Source organism: Cupressus sempervirens, chromosome 9 (genome assembly GCF_028749045.1).
Source record: "Cupressus sempervirens isolate cs-2001-9-10 chromosome 9, ASM2874904v1, whole genome shotgun sequence".
Classification (NCBI taxonomy): Eukaryota; Viridiplantae; Streptophyta; class Pinopsida; order Cupressales; family Cupressaceae; genus Cupressus; species Cupressus sempervirens.
In genome coordinates this window covers 168340128-168350708 of record NC_143126.1, presented here as the reverse complement: position 1 = coordinate 168350708, position 10581 = coordinate 168340128, and the positions used below count along the sequence as shown (strand labels likewise).

The 10581-nt window shown below is 34.2% G+C and overlaps 1 pseudogene; it reads right to left on the bottom strand.

Moving 5' to 3' along the window:
- Positions 1 to 3617: 3617 nt before the first annotated feature.
- LOC149538035 (putative isoprenylcysteine alpha-carbonyl methylesterase ICMEL2 pseudogene) lies at positions 3618 to 7615 on the bottom strand (annotated as a pseudogene).
- Between the last annotated feature and the right edge of the window lie 2966 nt (positions 7616 to 10581).

The following is a 10581-nucleotide window of genomic DNA, read 5'->3' as shown; positions in this document are numbered from 1 at the left end:
CAGCCACAAGAGAAACTACAAGGGCCACCACACAAAAGGCTAAGGAGAAAATAAAAGAGAAGAAGAAGGCTACTGAACAACAAGGTCCCATGCAAAAGAAATTAAGGAGAAAATATGTTGCACAACCTGAATCTAATGATGAAAGGACCAAGTTAGAGGAAAATAGCTAGTTCAGAGTGGTAAGTCATGCTCCCAAGTTTAATATTGAAAATATTTGTGACAATATTAGGGATAATGAAGACTTAACTAGTTTGAAAAATATTGATTTTAATAAATTAAGTAGAGAAGATCAAAATAAGGTTGAAGAATTAGTGTATGCCATGAAGGCAAAATTCAAGAATACTCCACTTGGATTTGACACTACAATGCCCAGAGATTTATATTCAATTATTGAGAATAAATGACATTATTTCATAAATATGGAAAAGGAAATAAGAGAATCTACATTGGCACAAGTAATGTTAGAATTATCAAAGGGGCAAATAAAAAATACAAACAAGAAACATGGTAGCAAGTTTGCACTCAAGTACAAGGCATTCAACATTCTTCAAAACAAGATTGAAGATGTTGTAAAGAAGTCCACTCAAATCTAGAAGCTGATATATGGGCTGAAATACTATTAAGGAAGGAGAAGAGGATCCCTTTTGTTGGTGTTTTGAAATACTACAAGTTTCATATTACCCTGATGAAAACAAGACACATCTAGGGGAAGCTAATTCCCATCTTCAACATACTATTTCAGACACCAGGCCAACTATAAGGCTAGACCCTTCTTCTACTTCAGGCTCTGCAAAACCTAGGCCGATGGACCTCAGATTCAATTTATATGGTACAAGTGCTAAAAATATTCCTGAATCTAACAAAGCAGATATAACCCTTATATCTCCTAATACTTATGCAATCACAAAGATGTGCAGTAGCAAATTGCAACTCTATGAAATTCACAAGTTGAGTGAGGGAAATACTTTTAGCTCTTCAAACATAAAATATAAAAATGATTTGAATTTGATTTGATTTTATGTGGGTGGGGAAAGTGGATGAAAACCATGTATGGACAACAAACTAATGATCCTATAGCTGATCAATGCCTCATCCATTGGGCAATTTATGAATCTCCCTCATGCATTTTGGATATCTAAGACACATATCTTATGCCAAGACTTTGAATCTATCCATTTACCTTGTAAATTGGATATCAATATTCAATATAAATCTCATTCTTATCTAATATCCTCCTCAATATACTTGCAACCCTATTGATTTCCTTAAAGCATTTACATAACTCCTTGAATTATAAGCAAAAATGAAACAACATATAGCCTTAAGGGACTACAAATATGATCTAGGCTCTTTGTTCAAAGATCATAAAACATTACAACTCACTAAGAAAGGAGACAAGATTTAAATAAAACTCAACACCTACTATGATTTCCTTGAAATAATACATGAAAATGCATGAAATTAACTCACAAAGTACCTAATAAACAAGACTATACAATGAACATATGCTATCATATGAGAGAGAAAATGGTGAGAATGAGAAACTGATAGGATGGGAAGGAGGTATCATAGCCAAAGCAAAGCTTCATGGTCTGGAACGAACACATCCCATATCTCTCCATTTAGATTTCATCAATTCTAGAGAAACCATTTTTGCTTTAGTTTTCAATTCCAAGGAACCTTTCCAATATCTCCCAACCTCCAAGATGAAAAAGAGAGATTACATATATAGGATGAAAGAATTCAATCCTAACCCAGAGATATTTTCATTTTCTCTTTCATTTCACAAAAGATCTGATTCTTGAATCATGACTCTAACTTCAATCCCAAAATTTAGCCAAGCTAGAAAAACAAATATCCATCATAATTGAAAATTGGAGCCAAATTATACCAGAATGGCATAATATTCTCAAAATCAACCCACAGGCCTTTTACCATGTGTTTTTACCATGCCTATAACTGCATTTTAAAATTTCACCCATTTCATTGAGAAGGCCCAAATTTTACATTTATTCTTATAACTTGAACCAATTAATTTCTGTGCAAAAACAAATTCCATAATCAAAAATTTTGTCTTCTCCTGGTTTTGGCGATATATAATATGTCTATATTTTCCTGTTGAAAACCCCCTGAATATTAGTTTGAAAATAATACACCTAGCATGGCTCAGGTTTGCACTTCCAAATTTTTCAAAAATTTAAAATTTTCTAAAGTTTACAGTTTAGAATAAACTATTTTCAATTTAAAAGTCCGAACTTCCATCCTTTTGAGAAAAATAATTAAAAATAATTTTTTATTACTTTCAAATTTTAGCCATACCCATGCATCTTGTGTCAACTAAGGTTTGACCAGGCTGCCACGTGGTAGCACTTGATTGGTCAACCACTACACAATCATCATCTATTAGGTGCCACATGGCAGTCTCTGATTGGTTTTCCAACTACCATTGGACTACCACATCATTACCCTGGATGCACTTGGCATGTCACTGTGGATAGGGCCCATTGCCACATGGTGCTTAGGCACTTCCCTGCATTATTTAACTGTTGAGCATCTTCCTGAAGTGGGGAAGCACCTATCATAGGATGTGCCATGTGGCACAATCCTACATGTTTGGATCTGAGCTCACTATTTTGGTGCCACATCATCTATGACTGGGCCTACTGCCATGTGGCAGCTTGGCACTTGCCTTCTTTACTTAACCTCTGCACATCTTCATAATGCGGGAATGCATCGATTGTAGAATGCACCACATGGTGCAATCTTGTGTCTCTACCTTCACATCAACATCCGTCATCGTTTGCTCAAAAATTTTCTATGTTGACCTCTAGCTGGCTGACCATGGGGTCCATGCATGCACTTGTTGCTTCCAAAACCAGCACGGTCTTTGAGACACTATTCTTGTTGTGTGTTGGGGTATTTAAAGTCTACAAAGAATGCCTCCACAATGAATGTGGGACAAAAGTTATCTAATCTCTCCTTCTATATTGTGCCCGAAATCACAAATATGGAGAGGCTGATCTCAAGACTTGCAGTAAGCCATGTACAACATTGTGTGAAAATGCCTATCACTGCCCATTGACCCTTGCTAACAAACATCGATGCTACATAGCGTGACTAGGATACTAAATCAATTGAATCTACATTCGTGAAGAAAATGTAGAGTTTATAAGAAAATAGAGCACTACGACATTGCTGTTCTTGGAGGAGCCATTGACCAGTGATCTCATCTTTTCATAAAAGGGGAGATTTAGGAGAGTTTATGTGTGTTTTTCTTGATTGTGAAGCTCATCCTCTTACGTATGCCGTGGGTCTTCTTCTTTGGCATGAACTGCCCTGTTGGCACTTTGGATTTGTGTTGCTTCCCCTAGTGGCTTCTTTAATTTGTGGATCTCTTGCATAAGACAAGGTATGTGTATTTCTCTCTACCACTTCAGCAATCAATATAGGTTCTTGTTATTTAACATGAATGCCATGTTCCTTGCAGTTTATGCCTCCCCTGCTGCTCACCTCATGTTGTGAGAGCTTGAGTTTTATTATTGTCTTATGCTGGGGAATCCTCCTTTGACTGCGGCTCCTTCCATCTTATATATGTTGTCAGTCTATCTTCTACATAGTTAGAATGGGCTAACTTTGTGAGCTAGCTTAAACAGGATCTCTAGTACAAGGCATCTTCTTGGAGGTGTAGTTGCATCATTTGCTAGAGCCACTAGATCTCTTACATGAATGAAAGAAAGAATATCCTCCAAAATTTCATCCTTCCCACCTCGCATGGGGTCTAGTATTTTAGGAGAAAAGTGAGCCAAAGAGTCTTCCTCTTCCATTACACTCAAAAATATAGAACAATATAGGCCTCAATTATGGAAATGATCCATTAGCTGAAGTAGTTTGTAGCTACTAGAAATACCAAAGTAAGCTTTAATTTGAGAGGTGCTCCATGAAAGGTTTTCTCTTCCTATTTTAGCTTCTTCTATTGCATGATGAACCAATGCACAAGAAGAAATATGTGCACCCACTGACTACCCCACCAAATATATCTTGCTTGGATCACCACCATATTGAGCAATATTTTGGCATACAAATGAAATACCCTGTAATCAATGCATGCAACAATAACATCTCTTTCCACCAATTCTTGACCAAGAAGAGAACCCCAAGCTTTATACCCAATAATCTAGGCACCAGTAGTTACAAAGGCTACTACTGGATTTAGTTCATGGTTATTCTCTGGTATATACAAATCCAACCTATTCCTTCAAAATTTATTAGTCCTGGTGGAATCAATCCGGCCGCAAAGTGGGTCTGGCTAAATTTTTTTTGTTTCCAAACACTTGAAGTGGCAAAGTAATTCATTCACCCTCTCATACTGATTAGAATCAAGTTTGATCACTAAACCATCAATTAAAGCTCATTTTACCATTAATCTATAAACTGTCAATTTAATGCTAGAGGGTCTTTTGACCATCTTTAAAAACTAACCCAAACTTGTGACCAGGCTCTAAAATCAAACATACTAATTCTCTATTTTTCATACTTGCACCCTGTTGAATCTCATCTCATGAAGAATTCTCAATTAAAAGATATTGACCACCGAATTTTCACTCTCAGAACTACCTGGAAGAAAACATGTCAGAAAACAATAAATTGCGTATGGATTTGGCTTTGAAAATTGGGTGAACTAACAATTGGGGAAATGAAAATTGGGGCATTAGATCACTGTCATGAGGACAACATGGTTCTAATATTTGGGCTCATGATGAATAACATGACAAATTTGGTGAATGGTCAAAGTAGGCTACTCGAAATTTTTAGACAGGAAACAATAGCAGAAAGGCATACTTGAAGTATTTTTAGAGTATAATGCAGTGGTACAATCCATTTGATTTCACCTATCATAGATTCAAAGTTATGACATCACAAATAGGGTTTCCAAAAAATCTGCACTTCTTGACACTAGTACAAAGTCAGAAATTGCATTTGGAATCACATTTGAAAACTGATCAAACAGATTCATCATAAGCTCAAATTTGAAATGTAGTAAGTTTCTAACCTCTAAAATGCAACAAAAAAGGAATTTTATCAATTTAGTCAACTTGGTCAAAATTATAACAAGTCAAATAGGGCCTCCTAGAATTATGAATAATTTACATCAGCACGACATCAGTTAATGACCGACCTTGAGGGATTCAAAAGCTAGTCAAAAATATTCAAAAAAAATCAAAATATGAAACATAGGATCTCTAGTATGGACACTAAATACTCCCAAAGCAAAAAATCATGAAACAATTACTGGGTGCGAGATATTCAATTGCAAACACAACCTCTTATCACTATTCAACACTTAGGTAAAAATGCAAATTTGGATATTGCTCAAAACAGGACTTCACGTAATGTCTCAAAATGATAAGTTACCATCATGGAATGCATAGACATACCGAATGCAAGGTGTTAGAAACATTAAACACCTCTTAGGCCTCAAATGGATAGTCGGGTACATATGCATCAAAAAGCACTTATAGGGCTTGATTTTTCAATGGTACTCAAAATCGAGGCTTCAATTTTGAGTCCCAACAGTGGCTTTATCTAGGGATGCATGTCCCTTGTGGGTATGGAAAGGATCTAGATATTTGGGAGAAGTAGACCACACACTTGAAAACAAAAACTTCTCTTGCACAACTTTATTGAAGGCAAGAAATCTACTTCTACTATGTACAAACGATGACCCCTGGCCACCAAACTTCAACAAAACTTATTACCTTTATCATAAATCTGATTTTCATCTATACATTTTCATGAGGTTAGCTGCAAATATTATTCATATAAGTCTTGCCAATCATATTAACATCTTGAAACACACCACTTAGCAAAACTGAATCTACACCTTCACTTTCATAATGTGTATAAAAACTAGCTTCACTTTCAACCACTTGCTCATTATGAAAGTTCTGATCAACATGCTAAAAACTATTAGACTCAAATTGAAAATCTTCTCCAATGAATGAATCATGCATGCTATCGGTTTTGAATATGAAAGCTTCATATTTAACATGGGAAAAAAGGTCACACATACCTTCAAATTATATATCCTTATGTATAACCGGATGATATTCAGATGAGAAATTAGATTTGTACTCACACATGTCATCAATGTCAGCATCTATAACTAATCTGAAATCTTCAAATGGCTCTTTGAAATCAAGAAATGGATTAGTCATTACGTTAGAGTATCCATCATAAAACTCATTACAAGGTGCATGCTGATTTTCAATAACAACTTTGTCAAACACCTTATTATCCACATCATGAGATGCAACATAATCATCATTTTTACTATCACATCTAAAAGAAGAATAATCTGATTTCTTATAGCAGTAAGACAATGCATCATCATCAAACTCATTCTCAACTAAATCTGAAAGTTCCATGTGCTCTTCAAAAAATGGATTGATAACTCCATGCAAAGATCCCTTTTGAAAACTTTGAAAAATAATGGGCTGATCATCATCACAATCCTCATCATACAAAGTGTTAGTATACACTTTAAACTGACTACCCATTTCATCTTCATGGAGACTTTCAAATTGTGAAGAAAAATCAAAACTATATGAAGACTCACTTTCTACTCCTCAATGAAGCATATAGAATATAAATCAAAGTTACTTTCATTATCTTCATAAGGGTGATTCAAATGTCTTGCAAACCAATCATCTTCCATCTTACCAATAAGTGCTGATGCATTAACCTCAAAATCATTTGTATGTTGATTATCATTGCATGCATCCTCAAGACATTATTCTACATAATTAGGTAATCCATCCTTATAGATAATCTCTTTGTATTCATATTGTGTAGACAAATATTCTTCACAACTTTCAACCTCTAGCTGATTTGCACAATTTTGAAATGGAATTTCACTTTCGGATTTAGAAAAAGAACTCATACCTTTACTTGCATATGAGCATTCACTTTCGTCATTTCTTTCTTCTTCCCAATTTGCATCTGATTTATATGAAGATGAGTATGTACTATCATTATCCTCTTCTTGACTTGAGAAACCCCTCTCATCATTGTCTTCACATGATGCTTCTTCATAATACATTGGATTAGCAACTTCACCTTCAACATGTGACACATTACTTCCAACTTTTTCATCCTCACATTGTAGTGAACACCTTTCCTCTTCTTGATTCGATATGTTTTCATCATAAAGAAAATCACCAATAGGAGAAGGAATGACCAAACTTACATCTTGTATGTACCACTCATCAAGTGAACTAACTCCATCTTCTACTGCTGTAATATTACCAACATATGCGTTCAATTCAGCAATAATGGAATCATTTTTTCTTTGCAACAAAGAGACTTTATCTTCACATGTCTTTAATTCTAAATCTTCAACCAAATCATTTACAACAATAGTAGTATCTATTTGTTGATCTGAAATCAAATACTCTTTATGGCATTGATTTGTGCTTTGCACCTCATCTTGCCGAAAAACACTTTTAAAGAAGTGACTCTGGGTTAAGCCATATTTTATATTGTTTTCAATCTCTATTGCCGTTATGAATGCCTGATGAAAAGTCTCAGGCTCTTTATCTCTCAATAGGTAACTCATCTTCTTATCAAATGCACCAAGATAAACAACTAAACACACTTGATCATTTGGCTTATAAATTTTAGGAATCTTATTCAAAACTTTTGCAAATCTGATATTAAATTTAGGAACTAACTCACCATTCCTGATTTGGATTTTCAAGAACTTATCAAAATAATCAGAGATGCTTACTCTTTCCCTGAACTGCTTCATGAAGGCTGAAAGTAATTCATCCCAAGATGAAATTGAACATGCTAGTAGAAAGGAAAACCAATCCCTAGCATCATCTTCTAAAGTTTGAACAAACAACTTCATATGAACATCTTCATGAGCAATTTCAAAATCACCAACCAAGTCACTAAACATTTGAACATGATGACTAGCTGAATTTTCATGTTTCCCACTAAACTTAGGCAAATATTTTCTAAAATTATATAGCATAGGGTTTGAAAAACCATGAATGCCATCAAAACATAATGGCATATACCATTAGGTAGAAATAGATCTAGAGATTTCACTAATAGGCTGCATAGTAGGTGAGAAGAAATTTTCCATTTCTTCAAAGATTTGAAACTCATTCATCATAATTACTTTTTGAATTCATTTCTTGCAACAAATCCATAATTTTTTCTACCAATTCAAATATTTAAACATACTTCAAAATGTAAAAACACCTTTGCGGAACCTATTCTTCACAAAGTATTCTGAGATACATCAAACCATTCTCCTACTTAGTGTTGGAAAAACCACTTGATGGAGAAACTTTTGTGAAGCTTACTTTCATGGAAATGAAATCACATGAAAGTGTAAAATACCTTTAGTGTTGTTCATGAAAACATTGATATGCTGATTGGCATAGGTGCTATTTTCAAATCTTCACACCATTGATCAAATCCTTGTAGAGCCACCATCACCTCGAGGAGAATTGAATGAAATCACTATTGTGATTCATTTTAACATTTAAATTTCTTATGATAGAAAATCAATCAACACTTTAAACATCATTATTTAGGAACTCATAGACTCTCTCTTCTTGTCTAAAACTTAACATAACTTTTAGATCTGCATTACCAAGCTGAAAACTCTTTGAAAGCATTTATATATAACCAATCTACACTGGTATAGAGATCCTTTAGAGAGTCGCCACTCACAATTGTGAGAAAGATTTAAAACATGATTCATAACATGACAAATCTAAACTAGATTTTCAACTTGTAGAATTTGCAAAACTTTAAACACTTAGAAGAGAGAAACCATCTTTAAACAATTTTGACTCTGAATTTACAACAATACTTTTAAAACCACAATCAACCAAATTGACTAGAAATAAACTTAGTAACAACACAATTTGCATTCAATCCTTCAAAGCTACTACTATCTTGAACAAAGCATCACTGGGATGCATGAAATTTTGAATAAAAAAATTGGAAAAACATATCAGAGGACTCACTCCTGCAAATTTTTCATGCACTTCTCCTGTTGTACTGAATCTCCTTTTTAAATTCTCAAGGCTTATCTATCATTCAAATTCAATACAATCCCCAGTAAAGTCACCATTTTTTCAATGTTTTGAAATGTTACAGGTTTCAAATTACCCCAATGAGAACAAGACACATCTAGGGGCAGCTAATTCCCATATTCAACATACTATTTTAGACACTAGGCCAACTATAAGGCTAGACCCTTCTTCTACTTCAAGATTTGCAAAACCTAAGCGGGTGGACCTCAGATTCAATTTATATGGTACCAGTGCTAAACATATTCTTGAATCTAACAAAGCAGATAGAACCCTTATATCTCCTAATACTTATGCAATCACAAAGATGTGTAGTAGCAAATTGCAACTCAATGAAATTCACAAGTTGAGTGAGGGAAATACTTTTAGCTCTTCAAACATAAAATATAAAGATGATTTGAATTTGATTTGATTTTATATGGGTGGGGAAAGTGGATGAAAACCATGTATGGACAACAAACTAATGATCCTATAGCTGATCAATGCCTCATCCATTGGGCAGTTTATGAATCTCCCTCATGTATTTTTGATATCTAAGACACATATCTTATGTCAAGACTCTGAATCTATCCATTTACCTTGTAAATTGGATATCAATATTCAATCTAAATCTCATTCTTATCTAATATCCTCCTCAATAAACTTGTAACCCTATTGGTTTCCCTAAAGCATTTACATAACTCCTTGAGTTATAAGCAACAATGAAACAACATACAACCTTAAGGGACTGCAACTATGATCTAGGCTCTTTTTTCAAAGATCATAAAACACTACAACTCACTAAGAAAGGAGACAAGATTTAAAATTAAACTCAACACCTACTATTCTTTGTATTGATTTTCTTGAAATAATACATGAAAATGCATGAAATTAACTCACTAAGTATGTAATAAACTAGACTATACAATGAACATATGCTGTCATACAAGAGAGAAAATGGTGGGAATGAGAAACTGATGGGATGGGAAGGGGGTATCATAGCCAAAGAAAAACTTCATGGTTTGGAACCAGAACATCCCAGATCTCTCCATTCAGATTTCATCAATTCCAGAGAAACCATTTTTGCTTTAGTTTTCAATTTCAAGGAACCTTTCCAATATCTTCCAACCTCCAAAATAAAAGAGAGAGAGATTACATATATAGGATGAAAGAATTCAATCCTAACCTAGAGATATTTTCATTTTCCCTTTCATTTCACAAAAGATTTAATTCTTGAATCATGACTCCAACTTCAATCCCGAAATTTAGCCAAACTAGAAAAACAAATATCCATCATAACTAAAAATTGGAGCCAAATAATACCAAAATGACATGATATTCTCAAAATCAACCCAAAAAAACTTTTACCATGTGTTTTTACCATGCATGTAACTACATTTCCAAATTTCACCCATTTCATTGAGAAGACCCAAATTTTACATTTCTGCCTATAACTCAAACTAGTGAATTTCTATGCGAAAATAAATTCCAT